Source organism: Eulemur rufifrons, chromosome 18 (genome assembly GCF_041146395.1).
Source record: "Eulemur rufifrons isolate Redbay chromosome 18, OSU_ERuf_1, whole genome shotgun sequence".
Classification (NCBI taxonomy): domain Eukaryota; kingdom Metazoa; phylum Chordata; class Mammalia; order Primates; family Lemuridae; genus Eulemur; species Eulemur rufifrons.
In genome coordinates this window covers 42,821,630-42,834,881 of record NC_091000.1, presented here as the reverse complement: position 1 = coordinate 42,834,881, position 13,252 = coordinate 42,821,630, and the positions used below count along the sequence as shown (strand labels likewise).

General features: G+C 37.9%; 1 pseudogene; it reads left to right on the top strand.

Annotated features, from left to right (window-relative positions):
- The first annotated feature begins 850 nt into the window (after positions 1-850).
- Positions 851-1,785, top strand: LOC138398971 (Y-box-binding protein 1 pseudogene; annotated as a pseudogene).
- The last annotated feature ends 11,467 nt before the right edge of the window (positions 1,786-13,252 follow it).

Here is a 13,252-nt window from a genome sequence, read left to right as displayed (position 1 = left end):
GGTGGAAGTTTGACTCTAGTAGAAAGGGCCAGGCCAGTAGAAACAGCTCTGAGAATATGTACTTTATCACTCGCTCAATAGACGCAAGAGTCCGGAGACTATTTGGGCTGAGCCCTTTTACCAATTTAAATTCATCTCTAAGGAGAACGGAGTGGAAGTGGCCCAGGCCCCGCGTGCCTGTTCTCTGACGCGAGGCCCTGCTCCCTCCACACAGATCGTTTTACACTGTGAGTGGGAAGTCCTGGACTGTGACTGTGACATGGCCTCAGTCCACCGCCTATTGTCCCAGATCCCCCAGGACCTGCCCTACCAGACACTGATCAGCAGAGCAGGAGACGTCTTTCCTCAGCTTCCCCGTCTGAACTTGCTGGGGAGGCATCAGCTTTCGTCCGTATCTGCAGTATGGATTTTCTCTTCTCTCCTTTCTTTCTCATATTCACTTTCTTCTTTGGAGATTAGGTTTCTATAGTACTACCATAGTCACCTTTTTAAAATTTTTCCCTATTTTCCAAGCTTATGTTTCATTAAAGTCATATGTCATGTTATAGAACGAAGAATCCATCAGGTTAACCTTTCTGTAATTAACTACCTAATTTAGGATACCAAAGGCTTAATTTATAAAGAATTCTTTACTGATAGAAAACACTGTGATTACTTAATAATAATACTATTTCTTCAAACATTATAAATGTTAGTTCGATCGGTAGCGGGAGCGGAGAGCGGACCCCAGAGAGCCCTGGGCAGCCCCACCGCCGCCGCAGGCCTAGTTACACCATCACATATCAGGAGGAGCCGCAGCTGCCGCAGCCGGCCCCAGTCACCACCGGCCCCAGTCACCACCACCGCAACCATGAGCAGCGAGGCCAAAACCCAGCAGCCGCCCGCCCCCGCCCTCAGCGCTGCAGACACCAAGCCGGGCACCACGGGCAGCGGCGCAGGGAGCGGTGGCCAGGGCGGCGGGGACAAGAAGGTCATCGCAAGGAAGGTTTTGGGGACAGTAAAATGGTTCAATGTAAGAAACGGATATGGTTTCATCAACAGGAATGACACCAAAGAAGATGTATTTGTACACCAGACTGCCATAAAGAAGAATAACCCCAGGAAGCACCTTCGCAGTGTAGGAGATGGAGAAACTGTGGAGTTTGATGTTGTTGAAGGAGAAAAGGGTGCGAAGGCAGCAAATGTTACAGGCCCTGGTGGAATTCCAGTTCAAGGCAGTAAATATACAGCAGACCGTAACCATTACAGACGCTATCCACGTCGCAGGGGTCCCCCACGCCATTACCAGCAGAGTTACCAGAATAGTGAGAGTGGGGAAAAGAATGAGGGACCGGAGAGTACTCCTGCAGGCCAGGCCCAACAACGCCCCTACCGCAGGCGAAGGTTCCCACCTTACTACATGCGGAGACCCTATGGGCGTCGACCACAGTATCCCAACCCTCCTGTGCAGGGAGAAGTGATGGAGGGTGCTGACAACCAGGGTGCAGGAGAACAAGGTAGACCACCAGTAAGACAGAATATGTATCGGGGTTATAGACCACGATTCCGCAGGGGCCCTCATCGCCAAAGACAGCCCAGAGAGGACAGCAATGAAGAGGATAAAGAGAATCAAGGAGATGAGACCCAAGGTCAGCAGCCGCCTCAACGTCGGTACCGCCCAACTTCAATTACCGACACAGACGCCCAGAAAACCCTAAATCACAAGACGGCAAAGACACAAAAGCAGCCGATCCACCAGCTGAGAACTCGTCCGCTCCCGAGGCTTAGCAGGGCAGGGCTGAGTAAATGCCAGCTTACCATCTCCACCATCATCAGGTTTAGTCATCCAACAAGAAGAAATGAATATGAAATTCCAGCAATAAGAAGTGAACAGGATTGGAGCTGAAGACCTTAAGTGCTTGCTTTTTGCCCGTTGACCAGATAACCAGAACTATCTGCATTATCTATGCAGCATGGGGTTTTTATTATTTTTACCTAAAGATGTCTTTTTTGGTAATAACAAACGTGTTTTTTAAAAATGCCTGGTTTTTCTCAATGCGCCTTTAAAGGTTTTTAAATTGTTTCATATCTGGTCAAGTTGAGATTTTTAAGAACTTCATTTTTAATTTGTAATAAAAGTTTACAACTTGATTTTTTTCAAAAAAGTCAATAAACTGCAAGCACCTGTTAATAAAGGTCTTAAATAATTAAAAAAAATTATAAATGTTTATTCAATTGCAAAACACCTAGACCCAGTCTTTTACTAATCAACACTCAATGGAAACAAGAAAAGATATCGGCTGAATAATGACCTATATAGTATGTCTCTGTAGGGACAAAGGCCCTTGGCCCCCTAAAATTTTGCTGAAAATCACTGACATGAGGCAGATTGATCAATAGGAAGAAAGGCATACAAATTTATTTAACGTGTATACACTGGACCCTTCAGAATGAAAACCCAAAGGTACTGGGGAAATTGTCCATTTTTATGCTTAGGTTCAATTAAGTATAGACAGTAGAAATATGATTAAACAAAAAGGATATGATATAATGCTAAAAGACTGAGTAGGGAAACCCAGCAAGGCCTGTCTGTCTAGATTCTTCTTGGTCTCTCTGAGCCTGCATTCCTTCCTCTGGGTGTGGGGCAGGACCCTCTCTGGAATCGGGTCTTATTGGTCTATAATCAAACAAGGTAGGTCAGATAATTTCTTTATGGCCAATTTTTACACAGAATAAATTTAGGTTTTATGGCTGGCTTTCAGGAAAACGTGTTCTGGATTTTATGATCTGCGTCGGGGAAGAAGAATTTTAGTTTCTATAGATAGCTTCGGGGAGAATGAGACTCAAAGACCGGAAGACAGGAGAAGATCAGAGAAAAACTTTTCTTCTGAGATTGCCACTGAGACCTCCATTTTGGAGTACTGTTCTGGGCCCCCATATCTCTAAGAAAACAGATAAAATATTGAGAGCTGTCTTGTTTGAATTCAGCTGTTGGAAGACCACAGACAGCCAAGATCTGCACGACAGGGTCAAGCTGTTGAAAATGTGTGTGTGTGTGTGTGTGTGTGTGTGTGTGTGTTTGGAGGGGCAGGGGCAGAAAACAGAAGTGATAGAAAGTAGAATGTTTGATGAAAGGTTGACTTTTCACTAATACATCATCAGCTCTCATAAGAATCAAGTGAAAAAGAAAACAAACCCAAGAAGAGTTAGCATGTCAGAGCTTGGGTGTAGATTAGAAGCAAAATACAACTATCTTTTTTATTTCTTACATCTTTCCACTGAAATACTTTTAGAATTTAATACTATAATTATCGAATAACAATCTTTGTACATCACCACACTAAGGAATACTAGATAATAGAATCTGTTTTTCTGCTACATAATAAAATGTTCCATGATTGAATATTCACCTAAAATTGTTTTTTGTGAATTTCTGTACCTATCTTATCCTCAAAAGATCTTTTCTGAATTCGTTTCTGAAATATCCAATATCAATGCAAACTGCAGTTAAACTAACAATTTAAAAAATATTAATAATATGGACTTTGCATCACATACTATCTGTATTCCAATATAGTTTGTGTTCATCTGAAGAGACTGATTTCATTGTTTATTAGAACAAAGAAACATCCAAATGAGTCTTGCATTTTGACTTCAAGTAATATGCCTAATTATGTAAATAATTCTAAATAAACATGTATTATTTTTACTTTTTATTAAAGTAAATTAACGTGTTTCATGTTTAAAAACTTAAATTACACTAATTTATTTGAAGTTGCCCATTTTCAAAAGTGCAATAAATATAGATGCGAAAACAAGAATGTGAGGTTTCCAAATAACATGATGGATTGAATGATGTGTTTATTTCTGCTCTATCTCAAAAGTTTACTGATAATAAAGGAACAAAAAAAGTTATAAATCTCTAAGAACAAAGAAGAGAGTTCAAGATATCCCAGTAGGAAAAAGATAACAAAATTTGAAAGCTAAAGTGTAGATACAGGAGTTGCGACTGACCTAAATGACTGAAGAAAGCTGTACCCTAAATACCTCTGAAGGCAGCTTCTAAGTGCTACTAAATGCTGGAAGATGGTTTGAAAGTGTTTATAGGTAGTGGTTAGATGCCCCAGAAACCCTCATCTGTCCATTGCAGCCAGGCAATTCTCACCTTTCACCACCATAACAGAAGACGAGAGGCTTACTCTCTAGACAGCTTAAACAGATAGAATGGTCTCTGGGGCAAAAAGCACAGCTGGAGGGCCGGCATTAGGTGGAATGCTGTACTCAAAAGAGGGATCAAGTGGAAATTGACCTACTCAACAGTGAAAACAAATTGACTTCCAGAATGCTGGGAGCTACATTCATTTACTACATCCCTGGCAGGAATCTGAAGAATGCTTTCTAGGAAAACTGACTAGCCTCAGAGAAAAGATCCGCAGATACTGACATCTGGGAATACCCCCATCCAACTGACAAGTTCCCTACTGCTAACATTACAATAAAGTCTGTGAGACCACCAAGCACCTTCATAAACAGAATTTCCAAACAGCATTTTAGTGCCTCAGGCTTAAGTATAAACAGAAAAAAAGATTGACACAGATTTGAAAAGAGACTTTACTATTGTAAAAACAGACTAAAATAATATAAAGGAACTCAGAGGAAACAAAAGCTATTCAGGGGACAATAAAAAGGAGAAGATATATTTTATGTATATTATTTACATATAAAAATATATAAAATTTAAAAAACATTGGTTGCTATTTTTTATTTTACATGAGAATATTCAAAAAGCAAAAACTGGTTCTTAGAAGACACTTGTCTCATAGTACTAATAAAATTCAGTAGAAGTTATGGAATTTAAAAGTTGAGGAAGTTTCTCAGATATTAGAAATAAAAAAGACACAGATGTGGAGGATTTGGAGAAAAAGGTAAAATAAGAAATCAGAAGACCTATTGAAGAGGTTTTAGTAATAAATTAGACGTTACAGAAAGGAAGAGGAACTGGGGGCAGAGGGAGGATGAATTATCCGAGGAATTATAAGATCGTTTCCCAGAACTGAAGTCCTCACTGCCAGATTAAAAAGCCAGGGCCCCATCAGTGACCAGCATAATCAATGGGAGAAGAGGAACAAAGGATTAAACATTAGAATGTCATTAAACTATTTCATACTATACTACAAACAGAAGACAGCAGATAAAAGCCTTTAAAACTCTGTTATCAATCAAATGTGAATTTTGAATGAAGATATTTTCAGACCACAAGATCTCAAAAGAACACAAAACCTCCCGTGTACTCTTACAAAGTCAGTGAGTAAACCAAGAAAAAGTGAATTCAAGCTCAGGGATACAAGGACTCCAATGCAGAAGAAAGATAAGAATCCCAACAATGGTGATCACAGGTAATTCCAGGTTATACATAGCTCTGGAGCAGGCTTGAGAGAAAGCAGCCAAAATGGTGCATAAGTATGAAGGTTTTCTGTGCAAAATACAATTGCTATCCTTTCTGGATTTTTTAATATATTAAAGCAATATTTGCAGCTTAGATGGAATGTTTTAGAATTAACTAGTGATAGGTGAATAAACAGTTTTAAAAAGAAAAAACGTCAATCAAAGAAAAACTACATGGCATAAAATAACTATAAAAGTTAGGACTCAGCTGTAAATATTTATAGTCACTATAATATGTACACTAAAATACTGATTCAACCCAAAACATGGTATAACTCTTTTAGAAGGATAGAGGCAAGGGAAGTATATAGAGAAAAGAGACAGAGAAAAGAGCTATATTCTCATTCTCCATAGAAGGAAATCAACAGAAATATTTGCAATCAATGTTACTAATGGAACTTTTATTTCTTAATTGGGGCTGAGGCCCCCAAATGATATGCCCAAAATTCCAAAGTGAAGTTGAAAATAGGTTTTCAACACTCAGTTGAATATCTAACAGCAGCCCATAAATACAGCTGGAGAGGCGAGGACAAGCATTGGAGAGAAAAGAGAGGCAAGGACTTGGGGATAGGTTTAATGATATACTGTGAGTCCCATCTCCTTCACTATGTGGCAGGAGAAGTAGTGTCACCCCTTACCACTAGCACAGAGGAAAAAACTTCAACCTTCTTCAAGAGAACTTACTGAGTTGCTGGGTTGCACTCCCAGAGTTTGTCATGATACAAGACACATACACAGCTGTTCACCACAGACCAAACATGGACCATACCTGGAGATAGATATGTTAGATCCAGGCAGTTAGATCAATTGGAAAACAAAGGTCCCCAGTAAGGAGGTGGCTCTCTCGGTTTCTAGGAACTGCACTGCTGGTGGGAGAATTTCAGTCAGAATGGATACTAAAAGAGTCCATGAATTGACCTCACAAGAGAACAGGTCAATTTATACCTAACCTAGAGCATAAGTATGCCATCTCATATTAGTGACTTAGAAAGCCCCTCTCCGCTCTCATTCGTCCCCCAAGATTTGATGTCCAGGTGTTAGCAAATGAAGGAGGAGAAGCATAGAAGACCAAAGAAGCAGAAGTGGAGATCAAAGACTCCAAGCCTCCCTACAGCGGGGACACTGTACAAGCTGACAGCCTACAACAAACTTAGGCGAAGGGAGGCATCATGCCTCAACATCAAATTAAGTTTAAATATTTTACTAATATTTAGAACAGGCATATTAATTATTGAATGTAGCTTTGTTTTAAACTTGAAATGAACCAAATGGGTATTGTTCCCTAAATTTTCTCTAGGATCAGGAAAATACCAGCTCCACCAAACAAATTTCAGGGGTCTATAGGAGAGTGTTAATTTCTGCTGTTGTAGCCTGCCAGGAACTGTGCCTATTCAATGACACTGTTAGGTACAAAAACTGGAAAACCAAGAATTTAGAAGTATGAGCATATTCTTTATATATATGGAGGGATATTTCAGAAGAAACCTTAGCAAAAATGGAACATGATTGCCTCTAGGAATAGGAATTAGGCACTGGGAAAGATGGGGATAGAGACTGCTATTTTTGGTATTTTATTTTTTAATTTTGTTTTAAACATTGTTAGAATATATAATTATGTAGCATTCTTTGTCATTTAAAACTATTTATAAGTATTAATTTGATAAGGATAAAAGAACTTTAGAAACTAAATATAAAAACATTGTATAGGTCCGGATCCCAAGGAGCTAAATGCAGCTCTATGGCTCCACCTACATTTGTAGTCAAGTACCAGGATATCAGGTAGGGTCTATGACTAAGGGTCTATGAGACAGCAGAACTCAAATTCTAGCAAAGACATCAAAAAGCCAAGGGACCTTAGGCAAATCACAACCTCTGTAGAATTCAGATTCAATATTTGCAGAAAGAAGGGGTTGGAGTCATTGGACTAAACACCTCAAGTTTTTTCAGTTCTAACATGTAAAGTTACATAATTACTGTGCAGTGGTTAGTGTTTCTAAATAGACTAGCACTTACCTTGATTCTGTCCTGTTACCCTTCTTTATTTACTCTAATGAAACTTGGCATTATCTGAAGTGCTTTTTGTATGTGTATATGTATTTAATATGTTTATTATCTACCTCCCCCATTGTATAAGATCTATGAGGGCAAGGATTATCACTTATCTCCTTTATCTTATTTATCATTGACATTTTATTTATCACTGTTCTATAAGGAAGTAAAATAGTACCGAAAATACAGTAGGCATCACTAAATATTGGTTGAATAAATACATATATTTGTGCATTTCAAAACTGTGCTACAGTGCCACTGCATAGCATCTAATCTTCTTTGCTTGAAACACTGATAAACAGTGCAACAAGATATATCATTTGTGACCAAAGATTTATAAGTAAACAGAATAGAAAAGGTAATGTATACAAACCTACATCCCATTCATTGTAGCCTTCTAACATGTCAGTAACTTCATTTGATTGCATAACATTTTTTTCTTTTTTTTTTTTTTTTTTTTTTTTTTTTTTTTTTTTTTTGAGACAGAGTCTCACTCTGTTGCCCAGGCTAGAGTGAGTGCCGTGGCGTCAGCCTAGCTCACAGCAACCTCAAACTCCTGAGCTCAAGCGATCCACCTGTCTCAGCCTCCCGAGTAGCTGGGACTACAGGCATGCGCCACCATGCCCGGCTAATTTTTTCTATATATATTTTTAGCTGTCCATATAATTTCTTTCTATTTTTAGTAGAGGTGGGGTCTCGCTCTTGCTCAGGCTGGTCTCGAACTCCTGAGCTCAAACGATCCGCCCACCTCGGCCTCCCAGAGTGCTAGGATTACAGGCGTGAGCCACCGCGCCCGGCCCCAACATTTTTTTCTTGACATAATTCAGTCCTGTGTACAATATTCTTACAAAATAATACTTAATTTTCACTATGGTTTTTGTGTTTCAGCTTCTCTTTCTTTGCATTTAGCTCCTCTGTGCCACTGAAGAATTTGGTAAGCAACTCTGCTAAATAGTCAAAAATTAGGCATTTCAGCTATTAGCTCTCAATTTCAATTCATATCATTTATTGAGGAATAGGGAAGATAACTTTAATTTCATTATGTTCTTTCAGCTGGGAATCAAATGAAAATGCTATGGATATCTTTGATGTTCTGTGAAAGAACTTCATATTCCTGAGTGAATACAACTCAAAAAACCAAAAGTCTGTATCCTGGAGAGATAACATTAATGCTTGAATATGATTTAAACAAAATTGGCCACATCAAAATGAATTAAGGATAAACCTATGTATGCCAGCTATTCTATCCCTAGAGTTTTATGCATCTATGATCAAATCGTAAAGGGAAAAATCATGATTTGAAGATAAACTGCATGAATTCTCAGATCATTTCACATGACATTGGCCTTCATTATTAATCAAAGACCTGAATCATGCTCTTTGGGAAGATTTTTTTCGATAGATAGATAGATATAGATAATGTATATATTAAACTACCCAAATTATATCACAATAAAACTACCCAAAGAAAGTTGAAAGTATAGGTTTTTTTCTGATCAAGTTATTTATCCATTAAGATATATAGACACCCTTCCTTTCTTACTTCCTTCCTTTGAATAATTTAGTGAAAAAGCCTTTAGGGTCTTTTCACTTCTTCTTCTCTTTATCTTTCATTTTCTCCAATACTACTTGTTGAAGGCAGTGAGAGAGGGAGTTAAGTACCCTTGTGAAATGATAGCCAGGAAGGGTGTGGGGCAGCAGCTCTGGGAGATCATTAAGATTGATTAATTATGGTGGTGTTGAGAAAACAAGCGAAGGAGTCAGATTTCTTATTGTCAGAAAAGGAACTACAAATAAAGAAGGAGAAAAGTTAGAATTGATTCTGTGAGTTTGGATTTGAATTGGAGGTATTGGGATGACCTTGTGGTATTGTGTGTGTAGGAGAGAAGTATAGATGTAAATGCGTGTATATACATGTGTATGCACATATACATAAATATACACATGCACCACATATACATTATTTTTTCCTGGTTTAGTCAATTAGCCCACTCAGTGAGACTAGAAGCAGTGAACTCAAGTGGCAACAAGCACACCTAGCTTATTATACCTTGATTTCTAAATACGATTCTTCACTAACAGGAACTGGGACTCATTAGAGAAATGGTTGGTTTGAGGACTGGTGCAAGAAAAATACAAATGAGCCTAGAACATATTGATGTGCTGGAAAATAAGCGTCCTCACAGAATGATGGGAAATGTCAAAAAATGACACAGAAACCACCTTAAAGTGTCTCTGCTGACCATATTTACAGCAATTTGAGTGGCAAAATAAAGAATCTGTGTTAGCATTTTATGTAAGTAAGGAATAATGGAGTTAGAAAACCACTGTTTGGCAAAAATTCAGTAATGACTGTTTCAGGCAAGAATGCTCAACGGATGCTACAATTAGTGGGTGAAAGTTTGATGAGGAAAGTGAAATTTACATACTTTCAAAGTGTCTTCCAACAAAATACAGAGTAATTATTCATTATAAAGGAAAAATAGTAACTTTACCTTGGAGACATCACTTTAATCAAGTGATCAGAGTTAAAAATCACCAATGAGACTGAGAATATTCATATTATAACAACCTATAGGATAAAGTGTAGTAAGAACACAGCATTGTTACCTTAAGTTTGGCCACTTGTCCACGATGCCGAACCAGACAAGCAGTTTGGGGAGGAAGAAAAGAGAGTTTACTTTGCCGACAAAGGAGGAAATAATGGTAGACTTTCTCCTCTCAAAATCCCAAATTTCCCAGACAGAGGCAGAAAGAGCTTTTAAGGAGAACTCTCAGCTTCAGGCAATTACTGTGGTTAACTATTCTAATTTGGGCCACCTGGGAGTTTTAACAAAAGACTTAACCTGCCTCAGGGATGCAGGCCAGAAGGGAGTTCCCCAAGAGTGGAAAAAGTTTTAAGGAGACAGAAAAGCTCTTTGCCATATATTTTTTTCAGGCCATTCACCCTGTTACTGCATCACTTATGTATATTGCTACCAGATCCATAGGTACAGAGAGGTGGGAACATGGTTAGGTGGTAGCCAGGTAGAGAATACAATAAAACGAATGTGATTTAATGTCATCAATTATGGAATCCATGTTATGGGTATTCATCCTTGATGCTATTGTAGTAAGTTTTCTGTAAGTTTGAAATTATTTTAAAATAAAAAGTAGAAATTAAAAAGATATAGTAAAAAATTCTCTTTTAGAAAATGATGAAATAGTTTTATATTAGGGAAATCTAAGTAATGACAGCTGCTTGGTAATACTATGTTGGTGAGCACAGTACAACTTTGGTCATCATTTTCATTGTGTTTCTAGAGAAAGTAGCTAAGTTTACAGGAGCTTTACTACAGATGGGACCATGAGAGAAGTTATGGCCAACTAGAGAAAACTGGTAAAATGCTTACTGTCAGCAGGCCTGCTGGGGGTGGCATCTGTGCCTGTGCATTAATTCTCTTACTCACTGCTGTAATATACCCTGCCTTGATGTTGATTACAAATGAGATTGCCTTGGGGCACATTATTTTGTGTTTAGGTTTTCCTCAGAAATCAGGAGTTCAAGTACCTAGGAAAGTATAGATAGACTTAATTTTTATATATTCCTGCCAATTATTTCAAAAATACAACTGAACAAACCCTTCCTCCCCCATCCTTTCCCATGCTTTTGTTAGGTAGTTAGCAAGGGATTCGGGGTCTCCTAGGGACAAAAGTGGGTGCTGCTTTGATTCACCTTCCCCCCCCAATGGACTTTCAGAGAGGCTCATGAGAGATCTGCATGCATAGTAAGACTAAGGTCAAACAACTCCCAACTGTCCAATCAAAGGGGTTCCATGGTGACCTCTGAACCACGAGGGAGGTCCTAATCCAGGCACCATAAAACAAGATGCAGAACATAACCAGGCTCTTCTTTTTGTTCCTTCCTTTTGCTCACCCTTTGCTGGGACAATGGGTCTGTGGCATATGTATCTTGCTCTGTAAACCTATATCTTGCTCTTGCTCTATAATCCTATCTTTCTCTCCTCAATAAACCTCATTTTCGCACTTGCCTTACTTTGGTACGTCTGGTCATTTTTGGCCATGGAGCACCAAAACCTGACATTTCAGACTGAAACCCCACACTTTGTCCATAGAAAGACTGAATTGCTGTTGTAGGGGTGAAGGGAAACTTGTCCTTTCCCCTGAAAGTTTGCTGAAAGATCAACTCAAAATTAAGGCAGATTAATAAGAGAAAGGTTTATTTGCCATGCTGATGAGGAGAATCACAGAGTGATTACCCAATATCTCAGTGAAGTTCAGATATTTTTACACATGCCTTTTAGAGGGGAGGGGGAAAATGAGGAGTATAGGTAATTCTGTTTAGGGGTAATAAAGGGTTGCTAGGAGGGTGAATGGATGGGGGAAACAGATTGACTTGTAAATTAACCTGAGAGACAGGTGTTATGCTTTGAATGATTTGGGCCAGGTCTGGTGGCATTCTGCAATATACTGAGATTACAGGGAGAGGAAGGGAAGTCAGTTCTCCCTTTGATCTTTTGATCAGGGCAGTCCAGTTTATACAGATAGAGAGAAACCCTCTTCCAATGATTTTGATCTCCAATGACCTTTAATTCAAAATACTCTTTATACCAAGGAGTAACATTTTGGGGTAAAATTTCCTGAGCTCCTTCACTATATAAGGTTTACCTTTTTACATGCTAAAAAACAGTAATAAGCTATAGAGATAGGTATATAATATGCACAAATATATTACCATGTAAGCATTATATGATAAGTATATAAAATATTACTCTGATACAGACTTTCACCATGTATCAACTCAAACAAAATCATTGTAGCATTGATTACAAAAGTCAAGATTAAGAAATTATCTAAAGGTCCATACTTACCTAGTCCAATTATTACTGTATATCTATAGAGTAGAATTCTATGAAGTTATTAAAATTATGTTTTAAAAGATAAATTAGTGATTCTTAAAAGTCATTCCATATATTACAAGAAAAAAAAGCAAAAGCAAATTAAATAAATATAGTCAGTATGGTCCCATAAATACACCAACACATGTATACACCTTTAAAAGTTATTTTCTTTGAGTGATAGACTTATAAGTAATTCTTATTTTCTCATTTGCAATTTTGGAGTTTTCTGAATTTTCTGTTGTGAGTTTGTTTTGCTGTCAAAATCAAGGGAACATGCTAATTTCATTTTGCAAATGAAACATATATATTTGGATGTGTTTCCTTTCTGTTAGCCCAGGTATTATCCTATTTCTTAGAAGATTTCTACGGGCTGAAGCGAAATTGAGGTTCTATTTACCCTCAGAAGTAAAATTGAGTCATTTTAGTTCCTATATTTCTATCAAGTTGGCTTGAATGTCAACAGAGATTAATGGATGATTCTTTATCTATGGTTTTCCAGAACTGCCTCATTTTAAAAGCAAAGAGCTGTGTGAAGTATGCTTTCATTTTATACCCCTGCTCCACCCAAAGTATCTGGCTTTTTAAAAAAAATCCTTCTGATTATGCCTTTCTTCACAAATATTCTCCATCAAAAATATTTGACTGACAATTAGCTGCTTCTGCTCATTTATCCATTTCTATTTGACCTTAGATTCAAAAGAAAAATCTTAGATTAAAATGACTCCAGCCCATGAATTTTTTATTTAAATACCTGAATCAATGTGGAACACAGTGGTCTCTAGAAATTTAAATTATTATTTCAGCATCCAAAAATCTGTCTGAAGGGTGGGATACCACAACTAAAAATTTAAAACATAATTATTACTTGAAGTTTTATG